The sequence below is a fragment of the Eschrichtius robustus genome, chromosome 3 (assembly GCF_028021215.1).
Source record: "Eschrichtius robustus isolate mEscRob2 chromosome 3, mEscRob2.pri, whole genome shotgun sequence".
Lineage (NCBI taxonomy): Eukaryota > Metazoa > Chordata > Mammalia > Artiodactyla > Eschrichtiidae > Eschrichtius > Eschrichtius robustus.
This window is the reverse complement of record NC_090826.1, coordinates 90775502-90795342: the sequence shown is the minus strand read 5'-3', so window position 1 is coordinate 90795342 and position 19841 is coordinate 90775502.

Below are 19841 nucleotides of genomic sequence, written 5' to 3'. Positions count from 1 at the left end.
AGGCTCATATAGGCTTGTTCCTCAGAAGTGGAGAAGGGCAGGAGAACTCCTGAGAGAGGGGGCTTATGTGTCCAGGTGACAGCATGTCAGAGAGCTCCAGAAGGGCAGCAGCGGTTTGGGGTCTTTATGGCCATGTCTTAACCTATCTATTGCTAGAGGTGAGGTTTTATGAGTATGCAAAGAAAGCAAGCTCCAAATGGCTAAAAATCTGCTTGTTTGGGCTCTTTTAAAAATAATTGGATGTGTAAATATTTTAGTTTGGACCAGGTGGCTTTTGAGCAAATGGGTTGCAGCCTGCAGTGAAGAAATAAATAACCTAGGAGCCAATATACAGAAGCCATCTTCTTGTCTCATTTATAAAACAGTTCATCCCTGGTCCCAAGTTGTTTTGTAATCTAAAGTGTATATTGTTTTATATTCTTTGAATTTGGAGCCAGTGATAAGGCATTCCCAAGACCCAGAATCCTATAAGAGCACAAACTAGGATTTTCAAGCTCTGTCACAGCCAGTCTGCCCTTTTAGTGGGGAAAGCCTGGAGGATGGATCATAAAAGGAAAAGACTTTGATTTGCTCCATCTGTTCAGTCAGCAGAGTGACACTGTGACCACTTTGGTCCACAACGGACCCCCTCACATGGGGGTCCTGGGTACCTGTAAAACTTGGTGATTGTTTTCTACCCACATGAGGCAAGATGTGTCAAAAGTGCACAGACCGATTTCTTGTCTGGTTCTTGCACTAGGTCCTTAAGGACAGACTGGAACTCAGGGTGAGAGGGAAGACACATGTTTTCTCTTCAAGTGAGAATTGGCCTCTCCTTCTTGGCCCTTATGTCTTTTCCATTTTTATTACTTTGTGTGTGGTCACCAGCAAGGAAGGTAAGTGATTCCAGTCCCCTTGTGATGACACCATGCTGCCTTTTTTCTCTAGAGGGCACCGGGGCTCTTCTCCAAGGTTCTTCTGTCTCCTCTCACTGGTTCCTCCCTCCATCTCATCTACCCAGGAGTCTGGACTCCATCTTCCTCTATGGGAGGCACCCTCCTGAGAAGCTTCTGTGAGCAGGGTCCACCACAAGGCTCCTGGTTTGAAGCACTGTTTCAGGACAATAGCTATCTCCTCTGGAGTCTGGGAAGAGGCAGGAATATAAGCATCCCTGCTTTTAATCACTTTAAATAATGCTTTACCTGGCTCAGCCCAAGGATGGGGGTCTTGATATTCCTCTGGAGAGGTGCTAGAATGACTCTGTCCCTAAAAATAGATCCAAGATAGACAGCAGCAAAGCCATGCTAGCTGTTTACAAAGGCTCCTCTCCAAGCTCTGCTTAGTAGAGACCTCTGCTGTGCTGTCTCTGCCTTAGGGGCTCCTTAATCTGCCATTACGGTACCTAGGGCCATGACATCCTCATCTCAGAGAAGCTCAAACTGCCAAAAGGAGCTCATCCTGCTATAGTCTATTATGAGGTCAGGGACAGCCCACACTTGGTCCAGAAGCATGCTCTCCCTCCCCTTTTCTATTTAGACCCATAGGTCTTACAATGTCCAGTAGCTGCCTAGTGGAGATCCATAAAGCAAAGTCCACTGTGTGCAGTTTGAAATTATTTCAAAAGGCAAAAGTAAAAACAGTCTGGGAAAGCTAAAGACTTTTCTTGATGAAATCTGGATAAATGTATGAAATAATATTCTAATAACAATAGTGATTAAAATATATGATGTTTTCTTTGTAGGAAGTTTGTCAGGAAGTTGCAGAGAGGTTCATTATTCTGATAGTAGCTTAATCAAAGTTACCTGAAAAAACATTCTTTACAATACCAATTATTATGGAGATGGAAAAGCAAGTGTTTGGTAAATAAATATTTGCAGAGCCATGCAGAGACTATGGGACACAGAGTGGGCTCTGATGTCTAGGCTCTGCCTAGAGTTACCTCCACCACACATAGCCCACATTCTTTGCATGTATCTCTGGTAATAGCTCTATTTATCTATAACAAACCCTCTATCTAAATTACTTTAGGCAGTGAGGGGGAAGGTCAAAGTTTCTTCCTAAGTCTTTTGGGTCTTCGTGGTTTTAAGCTCAAAATAATTCACATGTCAAAGAGACATTTTGGGATGGCAAATTTTGTTCCCCTACACAATATTCTAAATCATATTCACAAAATTCTGAAGGCCAAAAAGCAATGTCCTCACTTTCCAGATAAGAAACCTGAGTTTCAGCATGTTTAGGAAAATTTTCCAAAAGCACACAGCTAACTAAGTGGGATTGCTGAGACATGAACTCAATATTCGTGAATCTGGCTTCAGCCTTTCCACTGTATCCCAAAATGATCCAGTTTTTTATCCTTAAAAAAAAAAATACTCAATTGAGATTGTCTTTTGATTATCAGTGCTCTCTGAACTTGCTCAGGGGAAAACATAATTGTTATCATCAAATGTAAATTTCAAGAGTAACCATCTCCTTTTACCATCCTCTCCCTGCCTTCCACCATGGCACTGTAGTCCAGAAAATATGATGTACATACAATAAAAAAATTTTTTAATATCTCTACATTTCCTCACTCATTCCAATTGCCCGTTTAAGGTAATGCTCATACAATCTCTAGATATCATATTATGTATTTCTTCTGACATTTAGTATTGAGCACCAATCTCTACTGCAGGTAAGTCCTTGAGAAGTTGTCAATAATCTGTGTTTTTAAATATTACCATGTTTATGTTGAGTATTTGAATCTTAAACATTATATAATTCACTTTAAACTTGGTACTTCTATTTATTTATTTTTTTAAATTGTATGCCATTTTCATGTTAAGGAATGATTAAACACCAATTTGAGCCAGTTCTAACAAGCGGTTTATTCTCCCATTACAGTGTGTGGCCATGTGTGACTATGACTTTTAGGTTAGAGCTCCCAGAGAACACTTGATAATTGAATTTGTGCTTATCAAATTGAAGTTTGAAAAATTTAGTGCTATTAGATTGGTTTTTTTTTAAGGAGTACATACAGATATATTAGAGTCCCAGTTGGAACCAAACTCATTAAAAAACAGCTCTAGTGTCAAAACTTACTGTTCATGGGTGTGAAACTTCTGGTTTTGAAAAATCTAAATTAAATACTTGTCTTGATATAATATGAAATTTTTACAAGTAAAATATGTATATACGTGCTAATTTTCTGAAAAATACAAAAATCCTTGTGTTGTTTCACCTTGCTAACAAGAAAAAGAAAAAAGAAAAAGAAAGGAAAATCACAGCTAGATGTCTACAAAATAAAGTCAAGGAACATCTTTATAATTTGGATCTTTGTAGATAAGTAAGAAATGGATTCTAGATTACCTTCTAATACAGCATAACATAGTTTTAGGCATATGGATTTGAGAGACAAACTACACAATTATTTTGCCCTGCTCAACCACTTACTAGCTATGTGATTGGGATAATATTCTCTGTGCTATGTGTTTCCTTCTTCTATAACATAGGACTAATAAAATTATCTTCTTGTATTTTTTAATAAGATTAACTTAAAAATATGCAAAATGCTTAGAACCTCTCTTGGCATATAATTAACACTATAAAATTATTTGCTTTCTTAACTCTCTTTTGCTAGGTGGTTTAAAGGCACAAATTCTACCCTAAATTTCCATAAATAATTTGTTCACAATTATATTAGAGACAAAGAAAAACCTGTGCCATTCTTTAAAATCAAGAAAAAGTAAACGATATATACTACCATTGCTTCTATTCAATATTGTATAATAATTGGTACTACCCAGTAGAGTAAGTAAAGAACTTTTTCTTTAATTAAAATGTATAAGGATTGTAGGAGTGTACATTCACTTTCTTGCCCTGGGGCTACATCCAGCTCTCACAGGGTTCTGCATGACACTGATACACTCTAATAATGCCATTACATTGATTGGACTTGGTGAACAGAAAGTGGTAGGTACCTTAGATGCCTGTAAGTGTGCCAAAGAATGGATTGTTCGAAGTTTTTAGGGTTCTGTGGTCTGGGGCATGTGGTAAAAATAAAGTGACAGTGAATTGCACTCCCTATTGTTAAGAAAGCTCTTGGTGAATTTCTTTAGATTTTGGAGGAAGTCTACACCAAACTAGGGGATACTATTTCAACCTACTTATCATGTGACTGAGAAGCCTGACAGTTTCAAGTCACAGAAAAAAAGAGAACTTTGTAGCAGGTTCAGGTTGCAATGCAAGATGCCTTCTATTTGTGCCATATGTCCCAGGAAACCAATGGTGTTAGAGACATCACAGTTGTATAACGATGATGTGTGGTCTCTAGTAGACCCAATAGCAGACTTCTGGGAAGGTTATGGAGAAAGGCAATGCCATTTGTGTCCAAAAAAAAAAAAAAGAAAGAAAGAAAACGAAACAAAACTACTTTCTTTCTGTAGAAAAACTCCTGGCATGCTCTGGGTTTCTGACCATGGGCTCTGCATTTTCCATTTGGAGTTGAGTATTATTAGATCTACTAAACATAAGCCACAAGAACAAATAAGCAAGCAATTGTACAGTGGAAATGGTATAGTGAGAATTGAACTTGATCAAATCCAGAAGGCATGAGTAAAATTACATGATTTTGTGGCCCACATTTTCATAATACTTATCCATATTACACTGATATCTCTCTTTCACCTCACACTTATGGTCTCATGGGGCTTTTCTACACCTGTCTTATTTCCAAGATAGATTAGCATAATAGGCTGGTCTCTAGCTGAAAAGAGACCACTGCCATACACCAAGCAGGAATGGCTCTAAAGGACAGGGGTAAAAAGAATTCCTCCCAGCATGGCTGTGAGTAATAATCTTGTTACTAAATTCACATGGGTTGAGAAGTGGTCTGGAGTATGGCTAATGTTGAATAACTGGAACAGATTTTCAGGGGCCTGGAAAAAAGGTTAGAAGGATGGAGACAAGGAAATCTGAGGAAGAAACATCTGGATTGATCTATAGGTGTTGCACAATTTATCCATCAAATTGCATCCATCACTGAGGAATCACTAACCAAGTAGGTGGAAAGAATGACTTAATCTCTTTCCCAGTCACATCAGTAATGGCATGGTGGGTCTATGAAAGGGGTAGTCATGGAGCTGAGTGTATGTCTGAAACTCATTTATCTGATTTCCTGCCTGGTAATAGCAGTGACAAAACAATCGCAGCAACCACATTACAAGCCAAAGAACAAAGGCTCAGAATCCCTGGGGAGACAGGTGTTGGTCACCCTATAGTGTCTGTGGCATGGAATATAGTTTTTATTTTTATTTTTTTCCCACAAACTCTCTTGTGTCTTTGTAAAAAATGTGCTTTGCCACCACCTGTGACAGATTGGGTTTTATGTAAGGCATGAGGAAATCTGAATGGTACAAGAAGTGGACTGCATGGGATATTTCTTGTGTGCTGTTTGAGATTCTCTTGCCTTATGTCACCGTGGGGACAAATAGCTTGGGGCAGTCTTCAACCAGTTTTGCTTAGATGCAGTCTGACAGTGCTCTACTAGTTGTTGCTTCAGGTACGTTTGTCTTCCTACCATAGGGCTTGTCTGTGGGTGGACCATGGAAACCATTTTGGCATCCTTCATGTATAACTCATGGAGAGTGGTTAATCTCTAGAGGGCAACCCTTGGCCAATAACTATGGAAGCCAAGTGTTAAATGCTTCCTTTTTTCTTCCCATAGCCACAGAGATATTGGGTGTTTTTACTAAAGCTTCTCACAAGAAGATGAAACAACCAGCTATGTATGGGTGGCAAACTCAGTAACGCATCCCTCTATTTTCTCTACCTTTTTTGCTTCATTCTCTCTATCCTTCATTCCTACTCTCTGGCATCATATTCTCAAGTAAAGTTTTTGTTCATGAGCCTTGTCCTTAGGTTCTACTATTACAGGCTAGGCAACAACCTAATAAAATAGCATTTGCAAAGCCACCAGTTGAACACAGAGGAAAAAAAACCTAGCAATTTATTTTTCTAGTTTCTTGAGCTTAACACTTACTTGGTCATTCAAAAATCATTTATTAATCAAATGTATGTATTGTGTAAATATGTATGTTACACATATGTGTGTGTGAATATGAGTGTGTGTATGTACACACACACACACATAAACATAGGCTTTGTTTTATCCACTGGTTTAGGGGAACAACTTTGAAAAGGAAAGAGGGAGAGTGTGTGTTCTCAGAAGCTTAATAGAGGTCTGATCCAATATATGAAACTGTAATTCAAGAACAAAAAATGAGAGTTGCAGACATTTTCTTTACATGTTTTGCTTAAGTGTACTATGTTTATATTCCTTTACATGAGTTCACCTGCAGTCTGTAGACTACTTAATAACTAATTTAAAAAATACTAGCATATATTTGTGGTAGATCTAGTACAAATTTTGTCCAACTTAAAATCAGGTATATTCTTAGCATTGCTTTTTTTCTTCTTTATTACGTCTTGGTTATTTGTTCATTAGATTGAGGCACATTTAAGGTCCAGAGATTAATCTTGTAAGCAGGTTACCACTAGAGATGATTGTTAAAGTTTTGTAGTTATTATTGTTTTATTATTTAAAAAACAATTGTATTATTAAGGAAGTTTAATTTTGAGCCTATACATTTTGTATTTGCTAAATGCCTTACTCTTTGTGAGGTCACATACCCAGGAAGCATCTTTGTCCAAAATGACAAAAATAAAACCAAATATAGAAGGAAAGAAACAAACCAAAACACTTAGTAGCCAAAACTAACATTGTAACATGCAAATAGGGCTAATATATTTTATCATATGAGAGTTAAAATGATTACGTATTCATTCTGAAGTGATAAGTAAATGTAAATACAAGTGTCTATTCATAATTGTACAAGAAAAATAAACACGCTTCTAATGCATAATTTTATAATGTCCAATATGAGAGTCTAATACATGAGAATGAGAAAATGGAAAGGAATCTCACTTATTCAGTAACATGGGAGATTTGTAAATTTTTCCAGATAACATATTTATTTATTTTAAGTGTGAAATAATTTTAATATAAACATTTCAAATATTATTTAAAAACGTATCACTCATATTTCAAACTTTATTGAAGAAAGTATGTTAAACATAGTTTAAGCTTTTGTACTTTTTTTCTTTTGACACATCTGTTTTTTTATCATCTTCATTCTCATTGCCATCATTTAATTCATACCCTAAATGATTAACTGCAATATCATAATTTTCCTTGTTCATTTCTCTGTGTTCACCTTCATTAATATTTCCCATCTTCATAGCCATATAACATATGCAGCGATTTTTATATTTAACTCAATGATATTTTGTATTGCTTATAGTATTTTATGCATATTAATTTTGACTCTCCAACATACAACTACATCATAAACTCCTTAAAAGCAAAGGTAATAGCTGCTATTTTATCAGTACTCTATTTTTAAATCCTAGAAAAATATTGAACACATGCCTTCTGAAAAAAATAACTATTTTTGCAATTAAATTCAACTATAGTTATTTGAAAAATAGCATCTTATACTAGTTTCATATGAGTGGTTTCAAACTTTGTAAAGCCACAAAACCCTTGCGTAGAATGAAACTTACCTTAAACAAGAAAAATATTGGGGGTAGCAAAACCACACAAATTTTCCTTGCTTTCAATCAGATGACCTTTGATGTATGTGAATTTTAAAATATCTTCTCTATAATATTTCATCTTGTTAAATTCTTGTACTGGCTGATCCATTATTTTATAATATAAAAATGTCAAAAATATAAAAATATTTTCCTATGATTAGTATTTTAATAATTTACCACTTATATAAGCCTTGTGTTTCAACTATATTTAAAGATGTGTTTTGGGTAGTTTAGTGGATCAGAAATAATGCAGGCATCCATTCAGCAAATGTTCACTAAGCACCTTGTATGTGTTCTATAGGCACTGGAAATAAAGTGGTAAAAAGAACAAAACATGCAGAGTCCCTATTTTGAGGAATCTTGAGTTTTGGTGGGAAAACAAATATAAACACACACATAATGTCAAGTGTAGTTAGGACTATGGAAAAAAAAGAAGTGAGGTAAAACTGAGCAAGATGAAGTAGATTGAGTGGCTGCTATATTTAGTAGTGTGGTTAAGTGTAATTCCTTGGTAAAGTTGAATTTGAGCAGAAACTAGAAGGTGAGAAGGTGAAATGTTGTCTGCTCATTTCAGAAGCTAGTTTATTTCTTTGTTCTTAAGCAGCGTTGTCTGTTACGTTATAGATTTACTGGAGGCCATTTTATTATAAGCAGAGCTTTGATGCTGTTAAGATTCTCCTCAATTCCAGTCTGATGTCCAAGTTCAAGTGGAAAAAGGACTCATGAGTATCCACTTATTTAGAAAGACATGAGAAAGCTATTTGTATCTAAAGCACTGTGATTCCCACAGAGAAGTGACTGTGTGAAGCTCCAGGATTGAAATGTAGCACATTTAATTATTTGTTCATAGAACTGCAAAACTGAATAATAAAATAATATTAACTATGTGTGATGAGTATACATCAAACACTTTTCTTGTGTTATTAAATTAGAGTAAGAACTTAAATGTTTGTATGTAGTTTATATCTTCCTCTCAAGGGTGCCATAATGACTCATTGTCTTCATGGGATGCAGCTTTGAATAAATTGAGCATTTAGGAGTTTGAAGTCTGGCTCAAACATAACAGTAGCTTACATTTATAAATAATCATTCTTTAAGCAACTCAAAGCTTTTTATGGATCTTTCTTGTTAGTCCATACAACTTTCAGGAAAATTTAAGAGACCACGTCCACTGCCTCTTTTCAGGGACTAAAAGTAAGGCAGTCAGATTAGCTGCCTTGCCCGGGGTCAGTCAACCTCACAACAGAGCTGAGAACAGAATGAGCCTAGCTTTTCCAAGGAGCTGGTTTCACAATCTTGCTCCACTAGAAGAAGAGTGTGCTTTTCGTCATTCCCCAAGGCAGAAAGGTAAAAATAAAAAATTGCCTATGTCAAAGTCTTGCCACCTTTAGAAAGGTTAGCTTTCTCATGGTTCACAAAGTAGGCTTTGTTTTGTTTTTATAAAGGGCTCCAGAAAGTATAATAAAACTTTTGGAAACCATTGACTTGATTGATATATCAACGTCAATATTTTCTATAGAGTAGACATGGCATTACACTGGGTGTTGTTCATAAAAAAATTTTGCTAATCCAGTCTGTAAAGTGGCCATTAGATTAATTTAACAAAGGTCATTGAAACCTACTTAATAGGTGTGGAATATGTATCAGGAGAGATAATGATATTTATAAAAGGTTTTGCTCCTTGTTCTACTGAAAAGGAGCTCCTAGCATAGTCAGGGTAATAACTACATCTATAGAGCATGTTGTTCATGCCATATTAATATTATATACCAAGTATTGTCCTACTTCAGTAGGGGGAAAATCACTCATCTATTGGGTTTACCAAAGGTTTCATGAAATGCTAATTGAAACTTGGATTTTGATAGGGAGATATAAGGGACACTGGGGACTACAAGAGAAAAAGCATATTGTGTGGTCACCCTCAGATAGGGGCTGAACCCTAGCAATTTGTGTTGTGAGCAGAATGTCTAGGTGATGACCACCACTACAGGAGGTCTTTCTTCTCTAACTTTGCTCTGTTAACCAGCTCTACTTGCTGCGTTCTGGAGAACATGCACTTTGAACCGTGGCTTGTTGGCTGCAGTGCACACTGAGCTGTGTTGCTGCCTGCTGGCAAGCTTGCCCTTTCACCTGTGCTCCCTAGTGCCGCTTTGTGCTGCATCTGTCAAACCTACCAAACCTCTGTTACAGATTCAACTGTGGCCAAAGTCAGAAATTTCAATAATTGGTATTTAGGAACAGCAATACATGCTTGGAACCCTTCTTGAAGTGGCCCCGGGTTGCTTACCTCTACCTGTGCCCATCTGTGTGTCTCAGATTAAATTGTGTGCCTCAACTCCAACATAAGGAACAACTGACACTAGGCTTAGAGGAATGACTCATCCTGTGACCACTGGTTGTATGTCTTATCCAGGCATCGGGTCCTGCTCTGCAGAGCTCTCAGGAGAAAGAATAGTCACCATGCAATCTATAGGCACATCGGGCATAAGGAAGAGTAAGTAGTTAGTTACCATGTGGTGTGAGAGCCACACTCCTAAAAGCAGATGACTCACCAATATTCTACAATATGTCTTGGCGGCTGCTACTGCCTACGCCTCTGTTGCCAAAACACAACACACAGTATATAAAATTCTTGGGATTTTCCAGAAATACACATATCCAAAGGAGGACTGGTACATAGAAGTGCATATGAACATGGAGTGGGAAATAAGAGTAATAATAATGACAGTGACAGAAGTAGAAATTGCTATCGGTGGTGAACTGTGTGCCAAGGACCAGAAAACTAGTATAAAAGCATCAGTGGTCCTTCAAAACTAGACTTAGGGTTTAAGATATTAGTAGGGAACGTTGAACTATTGAAATTTCTGAGCAGAGCTGAGTTTTAGAAACATTAATCTGGCTGTGTTGTCATACTATCACAGGCTTTCTAATCAATCAATCAGTCAACCAATCCATTATTTTTAAGTAGATTTGTTAAAAAATAATCGTACACCAAGTTTTAGAGTCACCGTTTTAGGTTACTTGATACAATAGTTATATAGACATTTGATCATTTGTAAGAATTAAAATTCAGGCCTTCCTACTCACTACTGTGTGACCTTGGGAAAGTTATCTCCCTGCACTCAGGTTTTCTAATCTTTAAGACTGGGATAGTAATTGACCCTACCTCATAGGACTATGGTGAGAATTAATTAATTTAGCATATTTAAAGTATTTACAACAGCGTCTTACACATAGTAAACTCTGATATAGAGGTTGTCATTTTTAAAATATTTATTTAGTAATATCCACTCAACAAATCTTTATTGAGTGCTTAAATTCCAGGTATTGTTTTAATTTCTAGCAATATGGCAGTGAATAAACTGATGAAGCAAACCAACTGTCCTCGTGTATTGTTAACAAAATAAATAAAGTTGTCCTCATGTAACAAAATTGATGTATTTTGGGTGTTTGGGGTTTGAGGAAACAGAGGAGGATTTTGAAATAAAGATTATCATATACTTTGCTGATATACTGAGCTGTTCAACATCTAGACCCCCTTCCTCTTTGGGAGGAGTGCCCAATAGAGGCCGGGTAGGAGGCAAGATCCTCCCTCGCACTAGGAAATTTGAAGTTTCTGTAATTTCTTCTTTTTGCCCTCTAGCAGTTGAAGTGCTGGAGTGTGACTGAGGTTCTCCCAGTCAGATGCCCTCAACAGGCACTAATAAAGAAGGAACAGCTGAGGATCATCCACTCTGTACACAGTGGAGTTAAGCATCCAGTGGTGCCAGCAGTAGTGGGAGTTGAGAGTTGGCGGGGCCAGTGGCAGCATTCTGTGCATGACTAAAACAAGATGTTGGCTGTTTTATTTGCTGGAAGCAGCTTCCTTTCCTGATCTTCAGACTTCCTAGATATCCTTCCCTATCTTTGTTAAAGTCAGGGTCAGTTTCACTGTTTCCAACCAAGCCTGTTAACTTGCATAAGTCTTTGATTGTAGTCAAATCACTGTTATTAAAACAGAGCTGCAAAAGTGAAGTTAAAAGGAGACTCTAATTCATTCAACAAAAATGTATAAGCAGCTTCACTGAGCTAATCACCATAACCGAGCAAAAACAGATATTATCTCTGCCCTCTTTAATCAAATATCATACACATTAGTGTAAAATTGCAGCTATAATAAATCTTTTGAAGGAGAGGTGCATTATGCATGATTACTTAAAGCAAGAGGATTTGACCTGATCAAGAATGTCATGGCAGGCTTATTTGAGGTTTTGACAACAGATTTGAAATATCTAATGGTTGAATGGTTAATCAAAAAAAAAAAAAAAAAAAGGAAAAAGAAAATAGAACTCCATGATTAGGGCACTGCTTATTCAAATGCCCTGAAGTGGGAAGAAGGACGGGGTCATTTGAATTTTTTTTTTTAAAGGTCAATATTGTTAGATTATAGCGAACTACACAGTGAGTCTAGATGAGTTAGTCTAAATGAGGGTGCAGAATAATCAGGAGCCATGGGGTTTGGTGCAGAATTTTTTAGCCAAAGTAATCACTTTCATTTAATGGTAGGGTAAAGACTAATCTAAAAGCAGAAGGAAAGCCAATAAAATATTTTAAATTGTGTGTGTGTGTGGGTGTGTGTGTTGGGGGGCCGGGACTTAGGGTTTATTTAAAATTGTATTTAAAAATCTAACTTTGTGTCCAATGTGACTAATTAATTAGATAAAGAGTAAAACAGATTCACACAGAACATTTTAGATATAGTGAAATCCAACAGAAATTTCTTCAGTGAGGTAAACGTTCTACATCCATGCTGTTCACTTGAAATGTGGCTAGTTTGAGGTTTTGAATTTTGAATTTTAGTTAATTTAAATTTAAATGTAAATAGACATGTGTGGCTAGTGGCTACCGTACTGAACAGTGCAGAAAAGCTATTACAATACAATAGTTCAGGCAAGAGGTAATAGCAGCTCAGATTATACTTGTGACAGTGGGGAGAGAAAGAAACTGATCTGAGAGAAATTTATGAGTTAAAATGTTAGAGGATTTGGTTATGGCTTAGATATGAAGATGAAGGAGAGGGAAGAATTAGGGTGACTTGGTTTCTGGCATATGTAGTTGGGGTCATAGCGATGTGGTGTCATTCACTGAAATGAGGAATATGGAAAATACCACCTTTTTGGTGGGGTTCATGATTTCAATAATGGGCTTTTTGAGTTTCAGGTATCTTGGAGATATTCAAGTAAGGTTACCAAGTAAGCAGTTGTATTCATTAAACTGGTGGTGAGAAGAGAGCTCTGGGTTAAAGATATAATTTTATGAATATAATTTTTTTTGAATTTTTCAATTTTATTTTATTTTTTATACAGCAGGTTCTTATTAGTTATCTATTTTATACATATTAGTGTATATATGTCAATTTTTTGAATTGTATGAGGAGTGAATGAGTGTGTGTTAGACAGTCTAGGGGAAGGATTTTAAATGAAAAAATAAAAGAGGGTAAAATGCTCTTTAAGAAGTGTTAACTGTTAATGGTGAGGACAGAAGAGTGAATAATCCCATGATGAAAACTGGGGGAATGTGATATTTTTTTCTGTGACTCAAATAGAAACATTGTTTATAAAATGAATAAAGATACCTGAAGATATCTGATAAGACCCTATCATCAGTTTGTCATTTAGAAAAAATATTATTCTTTTTCATTTCAGATATTGGGGGTTCTATAGAGAATATATTTTTAATGTTTCTCTGTGGTTAGGGCTTTATGAATAAATGTTATTGGAACTTGGGTCAGTAGACAAGCCTTGGAAATTAGAAGATGACTCAATAAGTTTGCAGATTTCTGGAGAGATTTACCTACATTAAGGTATGAGATTTACCTACATTAAGGTACATACCTTGTACCTTAAACCAGGTACAATGGAGATGTGTTTACACGGGATATGTAAACCCAGAGACACTTGTCTAATCTTCCCCTTGTAGACATTCACTTACATTTCAATGGGTGAGAACCCAGGAGTCTTCCCTGCCTCTTGGCAAGAGAATTTGTTTATAATAGGGAGATGTCTCCCTCTTTCAGGAGGTGAAAGGTGCAACATATATAAGCTGCCACATTCATATTTTGAGGTTCCTCTCCTGTGATGCAGATGCTTTTACAGAGCTGCCCATATGGCTTTCCGGATAGACCCAGAAGAAGGGAAAATTAGGGCAAGGGGAACTGATGCAGTTATTGTAGGAAATAACCATTTTCTTTGATCAAGAAACGTCATGTTTGCTTTCAGGAAAATATGAAAATACATTTTAAAACTTTTCAATTTCCCTAACATTTGTTTGGCAATACTTCAATATAAGTAGGTGATCCCAGTTTGGAATCAAGTAGAGATGAAATTGATCTTTAGAAAGACATCTTATAAAAAACCTTAAAACTTTCTATCTAGATAAACTTACACTACATTGAACCACCATAATATTATATATTTTTCATATTTAATAGTGCTTAACTTATTCTCCTTAATATTATGCTCATTTGTGTATTCACAGTAGTCCCAATTAAAATCATAAGCTAATTGAAGACAAGGTTATATCACTTCCTTTTTTTTTTACATTTACCCTCATATAGCATATTGTTTTACTGCAGTGAATGTTTACCATACCATCCAAGATATTGCAGGTTCTTTCCAGATATTCACTGCAATAAAGTGAATATCGCAATAAAGCAAGTCACACACAGTTTTTGGTTTCCCAGTGCATAAAAAAGTTATGTTTATACTACATTGTGCTCTAGTAGGTGTACAATAGTATTATGTATAAAAAAACAATATGCGTACTTTAATTAAAAAATACTTTATTGCTAAAAAATGCTAAACATCATCTGAGCCTTTTGCGAGTTATCTTTTTGCTGATAGAGGGTCTTGCCTCTATGTTGATGGCTGCTAACTGATCAGGTTGGTGGTTGCTGAAGGCTGGGATGGCTGTGACAATTTCTTAAAATAAGACAACGGAGAAGTCTGCCATGATTAATTCTTCCTTTCATGAATAGTTTCTCTGCAGCATGCAATGCTGTTTGATAGCAGTTTACCTATAACAGAACTTCTTTCAAAATTGGGATCAATCCTCTCAAACCCTGCCACTGCTTTATTAACTCAGTTTCTGTAATATTCTAAATCTTTTGTTGTCATTTCAACAGTCTTCACAGCTGTATGATCAGGCCACCCTGTTTGCTTGCTCTCTGTACAACCCCTGTTCGACAATGACTGACGTTCCCCCTTAATCATAGAGCTTGATCAGTAAATAAGTACAGATTATCTCCCCACGCTAGTGATTGTTCTAATCTTTAGATCAGAATGGCTCCCCTTTGATAGTTTAATAAAGGGGAGACCTCTGCTCCAAGAAGGTACTTAGCCTGAGGGGCTAAGAGGGCTGTGTCCCTCTGTTGGTTTCCCTGGTAACTGATGGGCCAATCTGATGTCAGTTCCCCCTATAATTGGTAGTCTCCCTATTCCTCCAGAAGCAAAGATGGCCACTGCCAGGTCCTGCCCACCATCTGCTGTTCACGGTGGGGTGTCATTTCAGGACCCTTTTGCTTCAGAGGTGTAAGATCTTCCATCTATTAAACTATTGATGTCTCTGTTGCTGACTCCAAGCTCTTTCTTTGGTCTTGAGACTGGACAAGTACCGGGCTTGCAGGTCTCTGAGGTGCAGCCCAACCACAGTATCTTCACCAGGAGTTGACTCCTTCTTAAGAAACCAATTTCTTTACTCATCCATAAGGAGGAACTCCTCATCTGTTAAGGTTTTATCATGAGCTTACAGCAATTCATCACATCTTCAGGTTCCATTTCTAATTCTAGTTCTCCTGCTATTTATTTCCACCACATCTGCAGTTACCTCCTCCACTGAAACTTTGAACCCCTCAAAGTCATCCATGTGGGTTGGAATCAACTTCTTCCAAACTCCTATTTATGTTGATATTTTGACCTTTTCCCATAAATCATGAATGCTCTTAATAGCAGCTAAAATGGTGACTCCTTTCATGAAGGTTTTCAATTTACTTGCCCAGATGCATCAGAGGAATCTCTATGTATGGCAGCTATAACCTTAAAAATGTATTTTAGGAATACATTTCTTACTGAGCACAGGCTCAGTAGTTGTGGTGCACGGGCTAAGTTGCTCCACAGCATGTGGGGTCTTCCCAAACCAGGGCTCAAACCCATGTCCCCTGCTTTGGCAGGCAGATTCTCAACCACTGCACCACCAGGGAAGCCCACCAGCATTCAAAGATCTCTGCGCATCTGGAGCCTGTGCTCCGCAACAAGAGAGGCCGCGATAGTGAGAGGCCCGCGCACCGCGATGAAGAGTGGTCCCCACTTGCCGCAACTAGAGAAAGCCCTCGCACAGAAACGAAGATCCAACACAGCCATAAATAAATAAATAAATAAATTTTTAAAAATACGTTTAAAAAAAAAAAAGATCTCTGATCACAGATCAGCATAACAAGTATAAATAATAAGTTTGAAATATTGTGAGGATTACCAAAAGGTGACACAGAGACACAACGTGAGAAAATGCTTTTAGAAAAATGGCACTAATAGACTGGCTCAGTGCAGGGTTGCCACGAACCTCCAATATGTAAAAAATTCAGTAACTGCAAAGCACAGTAAAGCAAAGTGTAATCAAGTGAGGTATGGCTGTAATTTAAATTGAACTGGCCAGTTTAGACACGATTTGAAAACTTATAAATGTAGTTCTACAGTTAGTGAAGGCTCACCTCATCCTTCTCCATCCAACTCTCTCCTATTTCTATATTATTTACATGAATCTATCCAAACTATTCATCTGGGAATATTTAGCAGACAATTCTATTCCATGTGTAGATGAATAGAACTTGGATTTGCTAAATGCATTTACCATTTGGAAAAAGATCATCACTAAAGAAAGACTAAAGTGTTACATTAGTCATATGTATTATTCCATGAATTTTTAGGACGTCTGAGAAGCAGTTTTTTTGTGTCTTTCCCAAAAGATAAGTAACTTCATCTTACAAGGAAACAGTTTTCTACAGAATAGAAAAGAGGAAAGGATATCGTGTTGTTGTTTTTTTTTCCTTCTGAGAATCCTATTTTTATGCATTCCATAACACTTTACTTGAAGACATGTAGGTGTATGCATTGTAAGAAGTTGTTTCTTTTGGTTTATAATTTCCTCAGGTGGCATTTTTTTCACTGATGACTTCCCCCAGAGAAATTCTATCTTTATAAAACTGAATTTAGATATTGGCTGCTCCACTGAACTCTTGTGGTATCATCAAAGAAATCTTCTTACTGAGTCCGTCTAAAATTTGCTGGGATTGCATCTCATGTATTATGTGGTTAAATGGAAGTAATTTCAGTTAGAGGACACTTTAGCTTTCTTAAGCTTATGGTTAAATGGCAGAAGCTGTGAAAATGAAGGTGAGTTAATGGCCCAATGTAAAGACGAAGAATAGGGATTAGAGCTACTAATTTATTTTCGATTCTTTCAAATTATTTTAGAAACACTACCTCTTTGCTTCTTCGATTGGAAGAGAAAACAATACTCAAATTTCTTTTAGGCCTAACTTGGAATGCAGGTTGCTGATAACATACATTTTCCAAGTCAAGTTAAATATACCTTTACTGCCAATATGAGTTATTTACATACTGAAAAATATGTTTTAAACTTTGAAACAATCTCAGGATTCCAATGTTTCATCAGAAAAGAATAAATTGACATATAAATCTATCCACACTTTTTCTGCATAGGTTTTCTATCTCTAGAATAGTTTATGATAGGAACTACTTTTAGTGAATGGTAAAAATCTATAAAAAAATTTTAAAACATTGTTTGGAAAGAAATGATTTGTAAATTAAATAAATATCAGTATCTCCTACATGCCAGACACTAAACTTACCTTTTAATGGGAAAAAAGATAACAAATAAAGGAATGTATAATATGACAGGGGTTAATAAATGTTATGGAGAAAAATTAAGCAAGGAAGGATGCGGGTAGTTTGCTTGTGGGAGGGTGTATCACCTTAGGTAGTATGGACAGGAAAGGCCTAATTGAGAAGGTTCCATTTTAGAAGCAACTTAAATGGACTAAGGGAATAGAAAATTCTGTGGAACAGCAAGTGAAATGGCTCTGATGAGTGAATATGGTTGATTTGTTCAAGAAATAGCAAGGGAGTCAGTGTGGCTACAATGGACCAGGAGAGAGGTCAGGTGAGATCAGTTCAGAAATACAGCCAAGAACCTAATTATACAGAACATTTTTCATCATGTTAAACATTGAGGATTTACCTTGTGTGAGACTGGTGCGCATTGGAGGGTTTTTGATCTGAGGGAGAATATATTACTATGTTTTAAAATGCTTCATGGAGAAAAAAAACTGTAAATGAATAAGTATGGAAGAAGGACTCTTCCATGGAAGAGATGATAGTGGTTTGGACAAGATGGTAGCAATGAGGTGGTGAGAGATGGTTAAAATTGGGATTTATTTTAAAAGAAGATAGTTACACGGCTGAAAGGTTAGATATGGGGTTTGAAAGAAAGAACGGTACTTTAAATTATGTAGATAGAGAAAAATATAGGAGATGAAGATTTGGGGGAAATAAATTGTTCAGTTCGGGGGCATGTTAAATTTGAGGGGATTTAGACTCCCCAAAGGAAATTTATTTATTTTTTAAATTTTATTTATTTATTTTTTAAAGAAAGAAATTACAGAACAGAAATAACTTCCAAAACGATGAAAGGCCTTGTACTCTGTACTGGCACGTTTAAGCTTAATCTTTTCTGAAAGGCTCCCCTCCAATGAATATTAAGAATACAGTAAAGGAGCTCATAAATGTCCTTTATTACAACTGTATTAAGCCTAGGAATATTTCCCAAAGGAAATTTAATGTAAGTGGTTGGATAGACAAGTATAAACTTCAGGTGAGAAATTAGAAAAAGATAAAATTTGGTGGTCAGATATAGATAAAATATAAATCTCATGAGTTAAAGTGAGGTCATCTGGGGAGTAAAAATAGAAAAGGACTAAAGACAGAGTCCTGTGTCTCTCCAATATTTTGATACCAGAATATTGGTAAGTAACTAGCAAAGAAGCTTGAAAAGGAGGATATAGTGACATAGGAGGAGGACCAGGACAAAATAGTGTCCCAGAGTTCAAATAAAGAGTAACTTTCCAGGGAGGAGTCATTACCTCTGTCAAATGATTCTGAAAAACCAAATAAGAAAAAGACTATGCTTGAACATAAGTTTTAACAATGTGTATGACATTGAAGGAGGAATTCTTCCATGTGCATAGGTATGAAGTCAATTGCATATTTTGTAGCTTTGGTAGCTTTGGTACAATTCCATTGTAATGTCTGGAGTATCAGCTCATAGGTAAATTTTAGGTAATTAAATTCTGAAGTGAAAAATAAATAATTCTATGTCTTGCTCATAAGTAGCAGTGTAACCCAGCAAATACTGGATTAGACAAATGTATCAAAGCTGAATTTGAGGAGGACACTGGGTAAAAGTGCATTATTCTACAGAATAAAATGGGAAGAATTTGCTTTAAGAAAAAATTTCTGGCTTTGCCTTGTTTCATCTACATGTACATAGAAAGACACAGCAAGGTGACACAGAAGTGAAGGGGAAAAGATTATGGAGACATGGAAGATGACAGAAGGAAGCTGCAGAATGAGTGAATAACTTCTTTTATACCAAAGATACTTAACACTCAATTTTATATTTGTGAACTTATAAACCCCGTCACCATACCAAACTTTCTGTAAAATCTACTACGTCCACAAAGAGCTGCTGTGAGTATTTTGGTTTTCTTTGAATTACAGGAAGGGAGCTGAGTTGCAAATTTATATCAGTTTCTGGATAGTAGAAACAGGGTGCAGAGCAGAGGGTAAGAATTCAGTGGGAAAAAACTTGTGCCAGATGTAATCATGTGGCCAAAAGCAGCATCACAGGAATTTCATAAATAAAGGGAAAATCATGGTCAGTCTAATGTGACACAGAACTTCAAAGCAAACTTACCTCAATGCTTTAAAGACCTTGTGACCCAAGCTGTCACCTGGATAATATGTTAATAAAAATGGATGCACGTTTTAAAGGGAAAATCAATATACCACTTTCATTAATAGAAATTTCTTGGTTAATTATTAACTTACTCTAAAGAGTCAATTAGTTTTAAAAATGTATGAATAGTGATATGAGACAGAAGAGGGGAAAAATCATTT